This window comes from Halichoerus grypus, chromosome 5, assembly GCF_964656455.1.
Source record: "Halichoerus grypus chromosome 5, mHalGry1.hap1.1, whole genome shotgun sequence".
Taxonomy (NCBI): domain Eukaryota; kingdom Metazoa; phylum Chordata; class Mammalia; order Carnivora; family Phocidae; genus Halichoerus; species Halichoerus grypus.
In genome coordinates, this window is record NC_135716.1 from 49,444,245 (window position 1) to 49,463,679 (window position 19,435).

At 35.7% G+C, this 19,435-nt stretch overlaps 1 protein-coding gene across 9 annotated transcripts in view; it reads right to left on the reverse strand.

Annotated features, from left to right (window-relative positions):
* The window catches only part of RALYL (RALY RNA binding protein like), a 677,252-nt gene that overhangs the window by 457,961 nt on the left and 199,856 nt on the right, over positions 1-19,435 (reverse strand). For 3 of the 9 annotated variants that reach the window (XM_036094141.2, XM_036094137.2, XM_078072264.1), the window contains one exon: positions 16,356-16,499. The exons of 5 other annotated variants lie outside the window; for them this stretch is intronic. The gene's annotated coding sequence lies outside the window, so the exon portion shown is untranslated. Of the gene's footprint in view, positions 1-16,355; positions 16,500-16,676; positions 16,693-19,435 lie in introns of those variants that run through there. One more of the 9 variants, XM_036094140.2, reaches the window with a different exon arrangement.

Below are 19,435 nucleotides of genomic sequence, written 5' to 3' on the forward strand. Positions count from 1 at the left end.
TATTAACAGAGATATGATTTTCAAGAAAACTTACAAATTAATAAAATGTTATTATAAGATTATGAGAAAATGATCAATCTCAAAAGAGAGGAACACTATGAGACTGTTTCTCTTCTGATACACTAGAAGTTCGGTTTAAGTATATGCTTTTATTAATTCATATTTAGATTCCTTTATTTAAAAACAAGAATTTGTGGTTACATTAAAATTTTAAAAAGTAGCATAGCGTAATGTGATTTTCAACAAATATAAAACCTCTCTGACATATATGGCATTCAAAGAAAAATAAGGTTAAAAATGATAATATATGCCAGCAAGCACACTCTATGCTACAGACTTAATGATGAAGGATTTGGTTCATGACTTAAAATAGGAAATAAGAAACTGATCTTGATTACATTAGGAACTCCCTATAATAACACTCATTCTATATGTAAATCATTTGCAAAATGAAGATTATCTATTCAATTCATATAAAACCTTATGCATTTCTCCTTCACTTTGAGTAAAGCATAAGGTAAAAGTTGTAACAATTTGCACTTTTATGCATGTTCTAACTGAAGATTAACTGTGTTTGACAACTCTAAATATAAGGCTCTCTACAAGGAATACATTCCAGAGAAGGTTTAAAAAATAAGGCAAAGTGAAAGAAATTCTCTCTTCTCATGTGCAAACATATAATGAAAGATGTTAGAATGTCTAACGAAATTACGCTGTCCATCAGAAAGCATATCTAAATATACAGAATTTAGGTATTGACATAGCTGTGTCTCCTAAGAAGAGCGAAGTGTTTTTCCCTCTATTTATAAACATATAGTGCCTGGTCAAGATAACACCTACCTTTTTTCCAAGAAACTTAAATATTTCTAAATAAATATACATCATATTCACTTATAATTCTTTAAATTAATGAAGGTGTTGCACAAGATAGAAAGATAAATGATAAATAGATAACTGAAAAAATGTAAGAACTTTAGAAAGCACCTAAATCTTTTTAAATTCCCAGAACTTGCTCTTAGTGGTCTTAAAATGAGCAGTTTTGCTGGAGACTTCTAATTTTGACAGTGCATTTTGAAGAACTAGAAAAAAATTCATTTCAATTGTGTATACAATTATATATTTAGTATTTATATAGTTATATAAATAATTAGTATAAGATAGCAGTAAGAAAGGAATCATAGTAAATATTTCTTTAGTACAAAGCATTTATAAATCCTTTTTCTATCTCTGTTGCATTCTTTCTTAGTTTTTCTTTTTGTTTCCTCTTCTCTCCTTTCCCTTCAGCAAACTTGCCATTTATCCTCCAAAGTCTGAAGGGCTTTGCTTTCATCACCTCTTGTTAAGCACACCTTTACTGAATACACCTTGGAATTTGGGGTCAAGTATTTTTACTTTGTACTATGCACCTCTACTTGAGCCCAATTACTTGTACCATCAACCGTAAGAGGATCATAGTTACTTAGGCCTTTAATGACAAAGTTTTTCCGGCACATCTAAATCTATTTTCTCTCTAAGGAGCCAGGAAGATATCTACCTAATTGCTTTTAGCATAAAAATTCTTTGGGAGAGATTGTGGTTTACTTTTATCATTAATATAAAAGCTGAAATCTATAATTAGAAGGTAATTAAAGAAGTAAAAATGGGACCTTAGTGTCCCAACTACTGATAACATTTTACAGTGTAAAAGCCTCTGGGATTAGCAAATCACTTGTGATATATAAATGAAACCCAGTAAAATCTCCCTAGACCTAAATATCCTGCTTTACTTAATAAGGTGTCCATATGAGAAGGAAAATCTAACAGAATTTTCTGGTAAAGAACATATATAAGGCTTTGTCTTTTATTATATTCAGAAAATAAAACATGACTGCTTATCAGAAAAAAATAGAATTCTAGTGCACGTCTACTTATCCATAAGGTTTCACACTTGCTTTATTTTCCAAATTTGATCACACCCCCTCAGTCCACTTCCCTTCCTCTTTATATAGTTTGTAGTTTTGTTTGTATTTTTTTTATTTGCCTAATATTTGTTCCTATGTTGACTATAAGGAATATATTTTTAATTGCCTTTGCACTCTAAAACCAATCATTGTGGATAAGAACTAACAGGGTCTCACAAATATTTGCTGAAATAATGAGTGTTGAATACAGCGAAACTAGTAATAACTAACATTTTTTTTTAAAGATTTTATTTATTTATTTGACAGAGAGCCAAAGCGAGAGAGGGAACACAAGCAGGGGGAGTGGGAGAGGGAGAAGCAGGCTCCCCGCAGAGCAGGGAGCCTGATGTGGGACTCCATCCCAGGACCCTGGGATCATGACCTGAGCCGAAGGCAGTCGCTTAACCGACTGAGCCACCCAGGCGCCCGATAACTAACATTTTTAAGTGCAAGCATGCACCAGCATTTCCAAGCACTTTACCCATATTAATGGACTTTCTCCTCTTTCCCACACTGGCAATAGATGATCTGATAACCCCCCATTTTATCAATGAGGAAACGGGCAAATTTAAGCATCTGGGTATCTGTCACACAACTCTTAAGTGGCAGAGGTGAGATTTGAGCCCAGGGAATCAGGGAATCTGCCCCCCTTGGCTCCTCACCACTATTTTATGCAGTTATTTTTGGATATTAGAAGACATATGACAATTTCCAACAGTTGGAAAGATACCTTGTTTTCAAAGGCATGTAATTATACTGAAAGAAAAGTAGTTAAATAAATAATCCTTGGTTGAATCTTTGCCCACTATTTAGTGGGGAAAAAGAGAAGTAATAGTTAACATTATTATGTGCCTGGCATTATGCTAAGTGCTTTACATAGATTATCTCATTTAGTCCTCCTTGTGGTGAGGGCCTCGCTTGTCAAAGTAACTTGCAGACAGACACTTAGTAGAAACCACTGAATGGAACTGCTCGTTCTAAAGAACAAAACCAGGCATAAAGTGAAAGGAGTTCAATATCGGGGCGCCTGGGTGGCTAGTCATTAAGCGTCTGCCTTCAGCTCAGGTCATGATCACAGGGTCCTGGGACTGAGCCCTGCATTGGGCTCCCTGCTCTGCCGGAGGCCTGCTTCTCCCTCTCCCACTCCCCCTGCTTGTGTTCCCTCTCTCACTGTGTCTCTGTCAAATAAATAAATGGAATCTTTAAAAAAAAAAAAAGAAAGGAGTTCAATGTCCCCCATATTGAGTGGTTGAGATCAGCTGGTTAGAGGGAGAGGGAATAGAAAGGGTGTAGGGACACTGAGGGGAGCAGTGAAACATTGGAACAAAATGAAGTCACTAAAAATTAAAAAAAAAAAGGAAACCGGAAATACCAGCTGATCACTAATCTGAAGCTTCGTGAGTAGTGGACCCCACCAGCAAGAGGTTATTTTTTCTAATCATGCTCTGCATTTTGGTCATGAGAGTGAAAAACACAGATGCCAGAGTGAGTAATCTTAATGACAAGAGCATGGGGAAAGGTCATGTATAAAATATTTGATTTGCTCATTCTGCAAAGAAGATATGTTTTTTGGGGACAAAAATCTGATTATTGCCAATTCCCATCCATATGGTGTTTATTTCATTTTTAGGCAAATTTTAGAAAAAAAAAAGTGTTATCTTACTTTCTAAATCTAGAATAAGATCATTTATTAATCTTGGATGCTTTTGAAAAAAGAAGTATCTTTCACTTTCAGTAAAAACGCTGGAACTTACCAAAACAAGATTCTCTTAGAGTTTACTTCCCTTCTCATTTTGTATGTATATCATAAGCTGGGAGTTCAAACAGAAAATAACTGCATTCTCCTACTTCATTCTTAATAATATACACTTTAAAATTCCAACTTAAATATTTGCGTAGTGTTTTCTTTGAGGCTTAAGAAGAAGACAATGATAAAATAGATGAACTTTTCTCAAACATAGGAAATGACTCTTACTAAATCAATTTTTTACTTACCTATCAAATACTCAAGAAGTTAACATAATAACCCTGCAGTATGTTCAAGGGGTCATTCCATTTTAGAATTTGATCTCAAAAATTAATAAAAGGCCACATATTGTAAATAATAATGTCTTGCTCTTTTAACTGGCTTATTGCTTACAAGTTTATGTTTGAACAAAACGAAACTGGGGAGCTTGGGTGGCTCAGCCAGTTGAGCATCAGACTCGAGTTTTGGCTCAGGTCAGGATCTCCAAGTTGTGAGATCCATCTGGTGTCTGGCTTCTTGCTCGGGAGGGAGTCTGCTTGAAGATTCTTTCCCTCTGCCCTTCCCCTCCCCTTGCATGTGCACTCTCTCTCTCTAAAAGAAACAAATAAAAAGAAAAGAAAAGAAACCAAAAATAACAAGGCAATGAAAAGAAGGCTCTACTTCGCTGAAAAGAAATAATACAATAATGAGAGCTTATTTATTGTGTGCTTAATAGATGACAGAACACTCTTTTAAGTATTTTATATTAGAACATTAAATAAAATCACTTACTTACTCATAGAAAATTATGCAGTCATTAATATTATAAATCCTATTTTACAGATGAGAACACTAAGGAGTAGAGTGGTTAGGAATCCACTAACTAGTCCATGTTCCACAAGCTAGGGAGTGTTAGCATTAGGATTTTAATCCCAGCAGTCTCATCAGAATACAGATTTCTTTTTTTTTTCTTAAAGATTTATTTATTGGGCGGGGGAGGGAGGGAGAGAGAGAATCTCAAGCAGACTCCACACTGAACGTGGAGCCCACGCGGGGTTTGCATGGCCCCGAGATCATGACCTGAGTCAAAACCAAGAGTCTGACGCTTAACTGACTGAGCCACCCAGGCATCCTAGAGGACAGATTCTTTTTTTTTTTAAGATTTTATTTATTTATTTGTCAGAGAGAGCAGAAGCAGGGGGAGCAGCAGAGGGAGAAGCAGGCTCCCTGCTGAGCAAAGAGCCCGATGTGGGATTCGATCCCAAGACCCTGGGATCATGAACTGAGCTGAAGGCAGCTGCTTAACTGACTGAGCCACCCAGGCATCCCTAGAGGACAGATTCTTAATATCATTTAATACTGCCTCTCTTTTACATTATTGAGAACAAAAGAGAACACTTAAATATATGTAAATTTGGGAGTAAATAAATTATTAAAGCATTTTTTTCCTGTTTGACAATTAAACACCTATGTCTGACACTCCTTGAAGGAATCATCAGTAATTTCACATAAAAATAATATTTAACTACCTCCAAAAATATCAAAATAGCTGTGTTTTTACTCTTATGCTTTCCAGAGACCATATTAATGGAAGATTCTGAGGTTCTGTGGCATGACCATTTCTCAGTTCAGCTCCACACTCAAAGAACGGCTTGCCATTTGTTCTACATTACAGAGTCATTAGAATATAAAAGAGATAGTCTGGCCTGGAACACGAAACTTCATGGAACACATACTTAATTCTTAATAGGTTCAGAAAAAAGAGACTTTATGCTAAAAGAATGAATACAGATACCTGTCATTAGTGTGTTAAGATTTCATTCTGGCCTTTAGAGCCTTAGCTGAAGTGAATATTGTTGTAGAAGATGATAATCTTAGGTACAATACAGGGGAAGTGAATGAAGGGACAAGAGTCATATAAATCACTCCTTTTTGAAAAATGTCATCAGGGCACCTGGGTGGCTCAGTTGGTTAAGCATCCAACACTTGATCTCAGCTCAGGTCTTCATTTCAGGGTTGTGAGTTCAAGCTCCATACTGGCCTCCATGTTAGATGTGGAGCCTACTTAAAAGTAAGTAAGTAAATAAGTAAATAAATAAGTAAGAAATAAGTAAATAAGTAAAGTAAAAACTTGAGTAAGAATCATTAATATATAGAAAATATTGTTTATTTTCACTGGGCCTTAGATTTCTTAGTCTGTAATACAAGACTATATTAAATGAGGTCTATGACAGCTGTCCTCCTTTAACATTCTATGATCCCAAACCTTAAAATTAGGTGGCCCATTGGAGTGACTATTCATCCCAGTTTGCTTGAAACTATCCCGTTTCACCTGTTGTCCTGGAGTAATTATTAAAAGCATCCTTTCTTCTCAATACTATCGAGTTTAGATAATAAATTATCACATTATAAAGAATCAGAGATATGTCAGTGTTAATTTTCACTTATTTATCCAATAGTACCTAGTATAAAATTCAAATAACTTTGTATATATAATGGATAAAGTAATGCATATTATACATGAATAAACTCAAAGAAAATACAAAAAATCTGCCTTGATATACATTTAATATAATTTCCAATATTAAAATATTTGCTAGTAAAGATAGTTTATGCAAGATTATGCATGATCTAGTGATGGGTAGACATGGCTTTTAATCCTAATCATATACTCCTTTATGGGAGTCAAACCTACATTTTTCCCCATAAATCGATATGAAATTATGCTGCTACTTTTTCCATGTGAGGATGGCAATAGTTAATTATATCACTATGCTAAACATTCAAGGGTGACATTATTCCAAATATTAATAGAAAAGTTTAATGTATGATTTAATAGCTTCTCTTTTTTTTTTCCTACATAGCAATGCCACATGTAGGGTTGCTAGATTTAGCAAATAAAAATATACGACGTCCAGTTAAATTTAAATTCCAGATGAACACTGAATAAGTTCTTCGCACATGTATGTCCCAAATATAGTGTAGGCGTCCTCTATTTTATCTGGTGACCCTACCTACATGAAATTCTTATTCCGAGAATTCTTGACTGATCGCTACAAATACTTTGAAAAGAACCAGATTATGTCCATGTCTTGGTTCTGTCAGATAAATTGGCTCTGTGCCCTTCAGTAATGTATATAACCTCATTAAGACTCAGAATCCACATCAATAAAGTGACAACATTGGTCTCTAACTCATAGAGCTGTGGAGAAGATTAAGTGTGATGATGTATTTAATCCATAGTAATGACTATGAGCTATAATCATATTATTATTCTAGAGAAAGATGTACAAAATATTTCATTTTTCTAGAATGAGTTTTAACAAACTCACCAAAATCCATATTCTCCTCATTTTTTCTGAGTACATAGCTAGACTATATTTCCCCAGTTTTCTTGTAATTGAGTGTGGTGCCTCAATGGCTGAGTCCAAGACGTGAAATGCCAGAGGAAGTACTGTACCCCATTTCCAAGCCAGACCCATACAATTCTTTCATGAGTGGACCTACGATCTTTTTGCCCTTTACACTAGCTGGAATGGAGACTCCCTCCTACACCTACCAGGTCAACTTTGCAAGCCGTGGACTGTCAGATCAGACTAAAAAAAATCACCGATCTTATCCGATATCCAGTTTTACTAATAATTTCCAGAATACCAGTAATTATAAAAGGCAAAGCAAGGCAAGGTCTAGGACCACACTAGGACTCACTCCTGCCCAGATTTAACATGGGTTGTTGTTTTTTTTTAAGATTTTTTTTTTTTATGTCAGAGAGAGAGAGAGAAAGAGAGCTCGCACAAGCAGGGGGACCAGCAGGCAGAAGGAGAAGCAGGCTCCCCACTGAGCAAGGAGTCCGATGTGGAGCTTGATCCCAGAACCCTGGGATCATGACCTGAGACGAAGGCAGCCGCTTAACCGACTGAGCCACTCAGGCGTCCCTTAACATGGGTTTTTAAGAGAAAAATACAGTCATCACTTATATAAAAGAGAGCTTTTGTCATGAAACATCCATTTTGTGCTTCAACTGAAATTAGTTTATGTGACATTTTCCAGTGAGGCATGCTCCATAAATGTATAGATTTTCATGTAATCCTAGTCAGATCAGGACCATTTCATAGATTAAAGAAATTCCCGTGATGGTAAATATCCTCAATACAGTGTTTTCCAGGAGGCTGGCCACCAATCAGCTTGCTTACAGGAAATCTGACTTGTTCATCATTCTTTCTTTTTGGGGATCCCCCCAGTGAGGTAGGGTATGCATTACAGACCTGTAGCAAACCAATTCCTGTCAAAAAGCCAGTTGATGAAGATGGAAGAGCCTCAGCCTGCCTGGGTTCCTGGTTGGAGCAGAGATGCCGTGGAAACTTGTTTACCCACCCCATGCTAACAGAATGAACAAGAAAGAACTTTTTTTTTTAAGATTTTATTTATTTGAGAGAGAGAGCACAGGCGCAAGCAAGGGGAGGGGCCGAGAGGGAGGGAGAGGGACAGGCAGACTCTGAGCTGAGTGTGGATCCCATGCAGGCTCATCCCAGGAACCTGAGATCACTACCTGAGCCGAAACCAAGAGTCTGATGCTCAACCGACTGAGCCACCCAGGTGCCCTAATAAGGAACTTTCTATTATTGTGTGCCACTACATATTTTTGGGTTATTTAAAGTGATACCATTACAGGTATAATTAAAATGATAAATACATCACAACTTTTCTTTTCAAATGAGGCAATATTTCATAGCTTTCTTATTCCTGGATTATTAGGCTAATGATTATAACATATTTTGAGATATGTTGTAATGGATGGGAATCATCTCTGGACATTGTCTTGGATATATTTTAGTTATATTTTGTCATTTGTCTTGGACAATTTATTTACCAGGAATAATTTCTCCATCAGTATGCATAGCTAACATTATTACTGTGATTGTTATGATGAAAGATGTATCAAAATATTTTACTGATAACACCAGTTTCACAAAGTGAATGAACTTTAAAAAGATATATATATATAGAAAAATATGTATCTTTTACATATCTATATACCTATATAGATAGATAGATAGATATTTAGGGAAATTGAGTTTTTTAAATTTCTACTCTAAAATTTCATTTTCCAGGGCGCCTGGGTGGCTCAGTCAGTTAAATGGCTGCCTTCAGTTCAGGTCATGATCCCAGAGTCCCAGGATTGAGTCCCACATTGGGCTCCTTGTTCAGCAGGGAGTCTGCTTCTCCCTCTCCCCTCACCCCGTTCTTGTGTTCTCTCTCTTAAATAAATCTTTAAAAAAATAAAATTTCATTTTCCATTAAAAGTTGATTCTACATTCAGAGAACTGTTTCTCCCCTGCTCTTGTAGTTAAAGATAGAACAACATAAACATATATATGTATTGTGTGTGTGTGTGACAGAGACGTAGGAAAGTTAATCATATCAAGAGTTATGTAAAAATGCATGAGACACTAAATCTATTCAGTCTTTTTCCAGATATTTTCATTACCTCTGCAAATTATTTATCCTAACACTGTTTGCCACTGGGAATCATTGTTGAATCTGGGTAATAGTTGTAGGATTCCTTCAATCATTATCTCTACTTTTGAATTTTTCTTATTCTTTGAAACTCTAAACTATTAGCCATGATGTGCAGAGGCAGCAAGCTGCGCAGTGGCGAGGTCTTTCACCACCAGCTATGCTAACAATGAGAACAGAAACCACTAAAGGCATTTACCACTGAAGATATACAAGTAGGTGTATACATATACCACAGAGATCAAGTTGTAACACCAGTCTAATATACATATTTGAAAGAACAACGTTTAGTGATTATAATAACTAACAAGTACTGAGCATTTATCATTTGTCAGGCATTCTTTTGATGGCCATTCATGCAGAGCCTGATTTCACCTTCAAACAAAACCTACGTTGTATGTATTATTATCATCCCGATTCTATGGAAAAGGAAATGGAGGAATAGATTACATAGCTCATCCAAGGCCATACAGCTTATATTTTAGTTCTAGAACACTTTACACACAATGATAGCTAAATACTGTATCAGTCTATGTATTGGTTTCATTTAGAAATGTGTTGGAGATCCATTAAAAAACTATTATAACTTAATAACAAACACATAAATGACCAAATTGAAAATGATCAAAGGGAACCCTTGCCCTCTGTTGGTGGGATTTTAAAATGGCACAACTGCTATAGGAAACAGTATGCTGGTCCTCAAAAATTAAAAATAGAGCTACTCTAAGATTCAGAAATCCCACTTCTGGTACTCAAAAGAACTGAAAATGAGGTCTTGAGTAGACATTTGCATACCCATGTTCACAGAAGCACTATTCACAATAGCCAAGAAATGGAAGCAAACCAGACGTTCATCAGCAGATGAATGGCTAAAACAAGGTGGTAAAAACACACGATGGAATACCATTCGGTCTTAAAAGGGAAGGGCATACCATGACATGCTACAACCAGGATGAACCTTAGGATATTATGCCAAGTAAAATAAGCCAGTCACAAAAAAGACAAATACAGTGTGATTCCACTTAGATGAGGTATCTCAAGTAGTCATATTCATAGAAACAGAAAGTGGAATGGTGGTTACCAAAGACCAGAACTGCAAGAGGGAGAAATCAGTTGTTACTGAATGAAGATAGAGTTTCAGTTTTGCAAGACAAGAAGTTTTGGAGATCTGTTGTAAAGCAATGTAAATAGACTTAACACTACTGAAGTGTATACTTAAAAATGGTTAAGATGGTAAATTTAATTTTATATATATTTATCAAAATTAATTTAAAAAAATGTCCAAAGGATCTAAATAAACATTTCTCCAGAGAAGATATATAAATGGCCACTAAACATAAGAAGATGCTTGACCTTGTTAACCATCAGGGAAATGCAAATTATAGCCACAATGAAATACCACTCCATACCTACTAAGACGACTATAACAAAAAAGATAATAACAAGTATTATTAAGGATACGGAGAAATTGGAACACTCATATATTGCTAGTGAAAATGTAAAATGTTGCACACTCATTGAAAAACAGTTTGGAAATTCCTTCAAAAAGTTAAACAGAGTTACCATGCTTTCCAGCAGCTCCACTTCTGAATATTCACCCAAATAATAAAAACATATGTTCACATGAAAACCCATACATACAAATGTTTACCGCAGCATTATATATAATCGCCAGAAGACGAATCCAGATGAATCCAAACAATCCAAATATCCATCAATTGGTTAATGGATAAATAAAATGTAATAATATATCCATATAATTTAGTTTAATAGTGTTCAGCAATAAAGAGAAATGAAGCTCTGATACATGCTACAACATGTATGAACCTTAAAACATTATGCTAAGTAAAAAAGCCAGTCACAAAGGACAGCATATTATATGATTCCATTTTTATGAAATGTCTAGAAAAGACAACTCCATAAAGACAGATTGTAGAATAGTTGTGTGGGGCGAAGACAGAAGGGGGGTGGGGATGGTTGGGGGATACTGTAAACGGTGCAGAATTTCTTTTTAGAGTAATGAAAATGACCTAAATTTGATTATAGTGATAAATGTACAACTCTGTGAAATATTAAAAACATGGAATTATATATTTTATTTTATTTTAATAATTTAGTTTTTAAAGATTTACTTATTTATTAGAGAGAGAGAACGAGCAGGAGAAGGGACAGAGGGAGAGAGAGAGAGAGAATCCTCAAGCAGGCTCCCCACCAAGCCAGGAGCCTAATGCGGGGCTGGATCCCAGGACCCTGCGATCACAACCTGAGCCAAAATCAAGAGTCTGCCGATTAACTGACAGAGCCACCCAGGTATCCCAGAATTAAATATTTTAAATAAGTGAACTGTATATGTGAATTCTATCCCAATAAAGTTTTTTTTTTTTTTAAGGAATGTGTTGAAAGCTTTCAAAACTTAAAACAGAATAAAATAAAGTTTGAAATGTATCTTAACATTCAAGGAAACGAATATGTAATTAATATTGTAGAAGAGGATGGTTTTTTCTATTATCTATTCATACATTGAAACATATATGTGTATCTACACAGAGGGAGAGAGGGAGAGAGGGTGGAGGGAGAAGGGACGAACAATACTGGTAATGTTTCTGTGTTATTATGCAAGTTTTCTTCTCTGTTTTTTGATGTTCCAAAGTCTTCCAAAGTCTATTAAAATTATTCTATGTCTGTCCCAGCACTCCTTTGAAGATTATATTTGAAAACTAGAAGCTTTGACAGTATAATCACCCATCATCTCCTTTCAATGCCACAGAGGACAAATCCCAGCAAGTCCTGAATGCCTGAGGTTCTATAATGCTTCTAGAAAGCACTGGTATTTTATTTATTTCAACATGCCTTATACTCTTAGGGTCATGGTAGTTGAAATGTTTCCTGATTACATAAACTTAATTTAAGTATTCAGTTTTGATGTTCCCGGGTAAGCGGTTATATGTGTATGTTTGTATAAATGGTTTATTCAAAATGGTGATATTATAGCAAAAGAAAATGCCTAGAAGTGCCACCTCTTATTTTCCACTTACCCAGCACTTTCTGATCCAGAATATATTTGAATATATTTACCTAATATTATATTCCCAAATGTTACTTAGTATACCAAGAAAAAGGTAAAGGGATTTTTTTTTTCATTTATTTTCATCACCATCCCAAACTTTATCACCCCCCACCCCCCGCACCCCAGGACTTCATATTGCCAAAGTGATTTTCAGAATGGGTGTACTACCCAAGGTCAGAGAAGAAATACAACTGGACTTCCTAAATCCTGGAAATTCATACTCTAACTGGAAGGAAGAAATAATAAGCACCTAGACACACATACATACATAACATTTAGACAGACACAGAGAATTCCAGAACTGTTAATTCAGCTATTCAACACTGACACTATTTGTGTAGCCATTTAAGAATGCAGAAAACCAATGATCTAAAGATACATTAACATATATCTGATAGTCCTTACTTAACAATACACTGTGGCCCAAAGTCAGAATAAAATAGATGGTATAGCTAACTGAACTTTTCCTATCTTTCCCCTTTTCTTTTAGGTCCTAAATGGCATGGAATCATCTTGTTTCCTTCATATTTAGTAAAAACCTGCAATTCTCTTGCAACGTTTTTCTAGCTTATCACCATTACCCAACGAGAATGAAAACACACGTGGATCATTAAACTAACAAAATTTACAATAGTTTCACCAATGTGGTTTCAAATAATATTCTAAAAAATAGACTAGTATATTCAAGGAAACAATTCTATTCTCTTACTAAAACTTTAACATCAAAAGCTCTCTTTAAAACTATAGCCCAAAGGATATAGGAATCCTTTGAGAAGAGTTGAAAATCTCAAAGTGCATGTAGGTTCTAGAAATAAGTTCTAGAAATGATACTGGCAGCAGCTACTTTTACTACCAACATCTAGCAGGAGTTGAGTACTTCCTGTTCCTTAAAGCAAATACAATTAGGCTGTGGGATAGTGTTGATTTCTTCATCGCATATGAACTAGGGCAGTGGGCCAACGATACCTGATCTTGTTTCAGGCAACTGGTAGGGAGCTGATCATATATTTAAATATATATTTATATTTATATATATAAATATATATATTTATTTATAAATATAAATATATATATTAAATATATAAATATATATAAATTATAAATATATAAATATATATATATTAAATATATATATATTTTTTAGAGAAGCCCTGAAAACTACCTTTATTTCTAGAAAAATCTTTGTTACCATAGGGTAGTCTGTGTACTGAAATTTAAGTCATGGATTCAACATACATCCAACAAGAAAGGATATTAAAGAACAGGTTTCATAGTCTACTTTTAATGGAGCTCCTAAAGTGAATTAATCATAAATGAATACAGTTAGGTTGAATCTCAGGCTTGTTTATCTCAAGTAGCATGTCTATCATGGTGATGTTTTTGTGGGTGAGGATAAGTCACTCTTATTTCATTATTTATTGTCTATTTCTCCATAGACGCATCACTTTAATATAAATAACACAAAACAAAAGCCTTCTCTATTTTCAAGGCCCTTTGCCAAACCTGATATGGAAAACAGAAATGGAAAAGCGAGCAACATTTTTCTCAAGTTGCCTATGGCTTTGGGGATTATTCAAACTTGTGTTCAAGAGAGAGATTACATAAAGGCTATCAAGAAGTAGGAAGGACTCTGAGCTTAGAGTAAAGTGAGAAGTTTACAAAAGTGACTTCATAACGGAGAGGAGATCTGAGCTGAGCCTTAAAAAATAAACAGGATTTCGACCGGGTAATTGCGAGAGGTGCTCGAGGCAAAAAGAGCATGAGCAAATCAAGAATGAAAATCCTACTGTATGTTAATTATACTGAAATTAAAATTAAAAAAAAAAAGAATGAAAATCCTCATCAGAAAAGAAATTAGTTTTACCACAGTGTTTTTCAAACTTCAAGGACACGATCCATTACAATATTTCTCAAAAAGGATGCTGCTGACCTTTTACATGAGAATTTTTTCCATCTACGACAAGATGATTAACAATATCCCTGGCCTCTAGCTACTAAATGCTAGTAACAAGGTCTCCTTTATTCTTTCAATTATGTAGAAAACCCCAAATTCCCTCTTATGTTTTCAAATGCCCCCTAGTGGTGAATAAGCCTTCCCCATATCCAACCACTGAATCAAGAACTCTATGAAGTTCCTTTTCCAATAGAAGGTAATAAAACGAAGGAAGGAAGGAAGGAAGGAAGGAAGGAAAGAAGGAAAGAAAGAAGGAAGGAAGGGTGGGCAGGTGGACATTAAATGCATTATAGTAGAAAGGGTTACCAAGTAATAAAGGACCTTGTCATAACTGACTGCTGACCTGTTGAATTTTAAAGATGACAGAGTTCTGATTAAGCACAGAATCCCAGTGATTTTCAAATTTAATATTTTATCAGCACATCCACTGAAGAAAAGTTTTAAAAATCACACACCCAGTTTCATGGAAATTAAAGACCAAAAAACTTAAATAACTTATCAAATTAAAGGATGTCTGCTATAACTAAAATGAGGAGCTATTATAGATTTTTGAGAAAGGATAGCTTAATTACATATATCAATAAGAATGTTATTAATTCTTGAAAATATATTTCCTTAAACCATCAAACAAATGGCAAAATTTCCCTATGTTTCTCTGTTAGCTGACATCTGAACAATGAAAATCCTTTAAGGGAACTTAAACTAATGGCACCTCCATAGCTCTTCCATAGCTTTTTCTTACAGGACTTAAACACCTCGTTTATCTTTAAATTTTTATGTGTAATACTGATATACACTTCAGCCCACATTCCTTAAAAATGACCCAAGTCTGCCTTATAATATGGCTGGTGCCATCACGGACCAAATATGAAGCTGGTTTCGAAGTGTTGCCTCAGCTCCCTTCAGCAGGTGCCATCACGCTCATATTCATGGCCATAAGACACTAGTGCTGTAGGCTAGATCTTAATATATTCTTCTAGCCCCTTCAATTTATGTGACCTCCTCAGAACTCAACTTTTCCCTTGGCTTATGAGTCTGAACATTCTTCTGATTTCAGTATCTCCCCCAGGCCCAGGTAGGAAGCTCCTTCTTCTGTCTTGACACCAGACAGACCACATGACTGAGTTAATGGGTAGGTATTTGGCATGAAAGGGTAATATAACAATGCAGTTCTGTCCTCTGCACACTTACAGTCTCTGATAAAACCTGAATAAAATTGAAATGAATAAAGGAATAATCATGCATATAAATTAATGCTTCTGAAAGCAGTGTGGCTTTGTGTAGAGTTTAAAACCAGAGGCTGATGGTGATAGGTATTAAAGAGGGCACGTTCTGCATGGAGCACTGGGTGTTATACGCAAACAATGAATCATGGAACACTACATCAAAAACTAATGATGTAATGTATGGTGATTAACATAACATAATAATAAAAAAAAACGAGAGGCTGAAAGCTGAATACAGTCATACAAATATGTAAAGGTTGACCAGTGTCCAGTTTAAATGTAAATGAATTTAAATTCATTCATTATTTTGGGTAACTTCATAAATCTCTGTTCTTACACATGTTTGAATTTGTAATCACTGGCTGAGTACTTGAGAGCATGGACTTTGATAGACAGACTGATTCAAGACAGTGCTCTGCAAACAACTTTCTGGCTCTAAAATGGGATGCTACAGAAACTATATGATGGAGTCATTGTGAGCATTCATGTAGACAATGCACGCAAAGTACCTAGCACACACTAATTATTAAATATTAGTTCTTATCGTTCTTTAGTAAATGGAATTCCTGCTACTCAAAAAAATCGTGTTAGAGCAGAGTACGTGAATAAACGCTTTGCCACCTGGGCATAATTTCATGAACATAATTTTATGTAGACTGCTTTAACAGAAACTGACATTAGGGAAGTGAATTTTAGCAGATGACAGAACTATAATAAGATTTCCTTGGATTGTTTTTTAAATGTGCTACATTGTACTCAACCAATTCTGCCCATTAGTTCCAAAGCAATGTAGTTTCCAGCCATGTGTTCCATATATCGGTTTTTCAGGTATGTAAACTCCATGAGCTAAGTGTTTAAAAATTAAAAATAAGATATAGAATCCCCAGGAAGCAATGACTACTATGAAAGAAGAGATCAGGCTTACCTTGAGTTATATAAAAATGAAATGTTTCCTAGGTCCTCTTAGCTTTCACATTATTTGTTGAAAGAAGAACTCAAAACTTACAACCTCATTTTATCCCAGAGAAACATGCAGGCTAATGTTTTTTTGTTGTTTGGTATATAATACCTGAAAAATAATAGAGATTAATAATGCATTGGCAAGGTTAAATAAAAAAGGGAAACTTTACCTTGTAAAATCAAAAAAACGTTCTGTAAACTGAGAAGTGGATTAGAATGTTCAAAGTGCTTGGGGACCAAGCATTCTGTAAAGTCTGATTTATACTATAGACCTCATAATGCCTACCTACTTCAGAAGGACAAATAGTTCCACACTGAAGTCCCAAATAGCAGCCCCAGAGCGTTAACAGCAAATGCCTTCCATCTTAAGAGCTGAGTCTGTGCCATTCTGAACACTTAAAATTCTGAGCATTTAACACTTCTTGTTGCATCTAAATCCAGATACAAAAACCTTCAAATCAAACTATTTACCTCAACGGAAATCTGCCTTGAATAATTCATAAGGAGGAAGAAAAATGGCAGTGAAGAAAGCCAAAGAGAGTTTTAATGAACTCTCGAGTTTCAAAAATAATGGCACAGAAGTTATTACAGTTTTTCCCCTCACCCTGTAAAACAGAGTACCGGCCGCTCTAATACAGAATACTCCTAGCGAACAGAAGGAGCAATAAAGGGTTCAGCTTTCTGCTTGTCTGCAATTGATATACTAACAGCACCACACAGATTATTACCAGGAGAGGCTCTTTTTGAATGTGTGACAAGTCAAGGAAGCATCGAAAGTATTCACATTCAAATGTTTTATTTTTATGTGGTTTCTTAAAATTCCAGTGGTATCTGGAGTCTCAGTTAAAAAGAACTGTAGCGGCTCTGGTCTAGGTGATACCAACACCTGCTTTTCTGTAGCTTTGCCCCCTTGAAGACTTATTTGGCTTGATGCGTAGAGTTAGCAGCTATCCTACTTAATGTTTCCCTGGAAATAATAAAAAGGTTTCACGTTCTACTAATAAATAAGCATCTCTTCAGTGATTCATCTGGTGAATGAACCTAGGATTTTTATTAAATTAAAAAAAAAGAGGCCATTTGAAGGGTTATTGCTATATAGGTTTGTATTAGTCTCTTATTGCTGCTAAAACAAATCATCATGAACTTGGTAACTTAATAGAAATTTAGGGGCGCCTGGGTGGCTCAGTCAGTTAAGCATCTGCCTTCAGTTCAGGGGCTCAGGTCATGATCTCTGGATCCTGGGATGGAGCCCCTATGTCAGGCTTCCTGCTTAATGGGGAGTCTGCTCCTCCTTCTCTCTCTCTGCCCCCACCCCCGCATTTGCTCTCTCTCTCAAATAAATAAATTTTTTTTAATGAAGATTTTATTTAATTTGTTTGACAGAGAGAGACACAGCAAGAGCAGGAACACAAGCAGGGGGAGTAGGGGAGGAGAAGCAGGCTTCCCCCCAAGCAGGGAGCCCGATGCGGGGCTCGATCCCAGGACCCTGGGATCATGACCTGAGCTGAAGGCAGACGCTTAACTGATTGAGCCACCCAGGCGCCCCAATAAATAAAATCTTTAAAAAAACACACACTATTCTGGCAGTCAGAAGCCCAAATTAAATCTTATGGGGGCTAAAATCAAAGTATAGACAGTGCTGAATTCTCTCCAGAGGTTCTGAGGAAAATTCCTTTCCTTGCCTTTTCCACCCTGGAAAGGATGTCCCCATTCCCTGGCTGGAGCCCCTTCCTCCATTTTCAAAGCATATCATTCCAACCTCTGCTTCTCTATCCCATCTTCTTCCACCTTTGATCTTCTTCCTTCCCTCTTAGAAGGACCCTGTGATTACACTGGGCCCAACTGGATAATCCAGGATTATCTTCCGTTTCAAGATCCTTAACTTAATCACATCAGCAAAGTCTCTTTGCCATGTAAAGTAACCTATTCACAGGTGCTGGGGATTAGGAGGCAGACATCTTTAGGGGGCCATTATTCTGTCTACAATGAGGTTGTAATAAGGTAAATGTTTAATGGAAATAAATTTATATATTAGATAATTGGCCCCATATGGCTTGATTACAAACAACACCAGAAGACAATCTCAGTAATTGTAACAGGACCAATTTTTTTTCAAAGTAATATTTTCTAAAACCATGTTTCATGAAACTTTAAAAAGCCTACTGACAAACTTTAAAAATACATATAATAAGTATATGTAAATTTCTGAGTTGCTACTCTCTGTTAATTAAGAATAATGGGTGCAGACCAAAACCTCAATGAGATATCACCTTATACCAGTCAGACTTGGCTAGTATCAAAAAAAAAAAAAGACAAGATGTGGAGAAAAAGGAACCCTTGTGCCCTGCTGGTAGGAATGTATATTGGCACACCCACTGTGAAAAACAGTTAGGGAGGTTCTTCAAAAAGTTAAAAACAGAAATACCATTTGATTCAGCAATTCCACTACTAAGTACTAAAAAAAATTAAAACATTAATTCTAAAAGATATATGCACCCTTATGTTTGTTTATTGCAGCATTATGTACAATAGCCAAGGTAAGAAAGCAACCTAAATGTCCATCCACAGATAAATGGATAAAGAAGATGTAGTGTATAGACACAATGAAATATTAGTCATAAAAAAGAATGAGATCTTGTCATTTGCAACAAGATGGATGGACCTAGAGAGTATTATGCTAAGTTGAATAAGGCAGACAGAGAAAGACAAATACCATATGATTTCACTTATATGTGGAATCCAAAAAACAAGACAAAATAAAACAGACAGACCTATAAATAAATACAGAGAATAAATAGGTGGTTGCCAGAGGCGAGGTGGTAGGGGAATGGCAAAATAGGTGAAGAAGAGTGGGAGATACAGGTTTCCAGTAATGGAATGAATGAGTGACTAGGATGAAAGGTACAGCATAGGGAATAGTCAGTGGTACTGTAACAGTGCTGTATGGTGACTTGTGCTGGGCATAGCATAACGTATAGAGTTGTTGAATCACTACTTGTATACCTGAAACTAACATAACACTGCAGTTCAATTATATTTCAATTA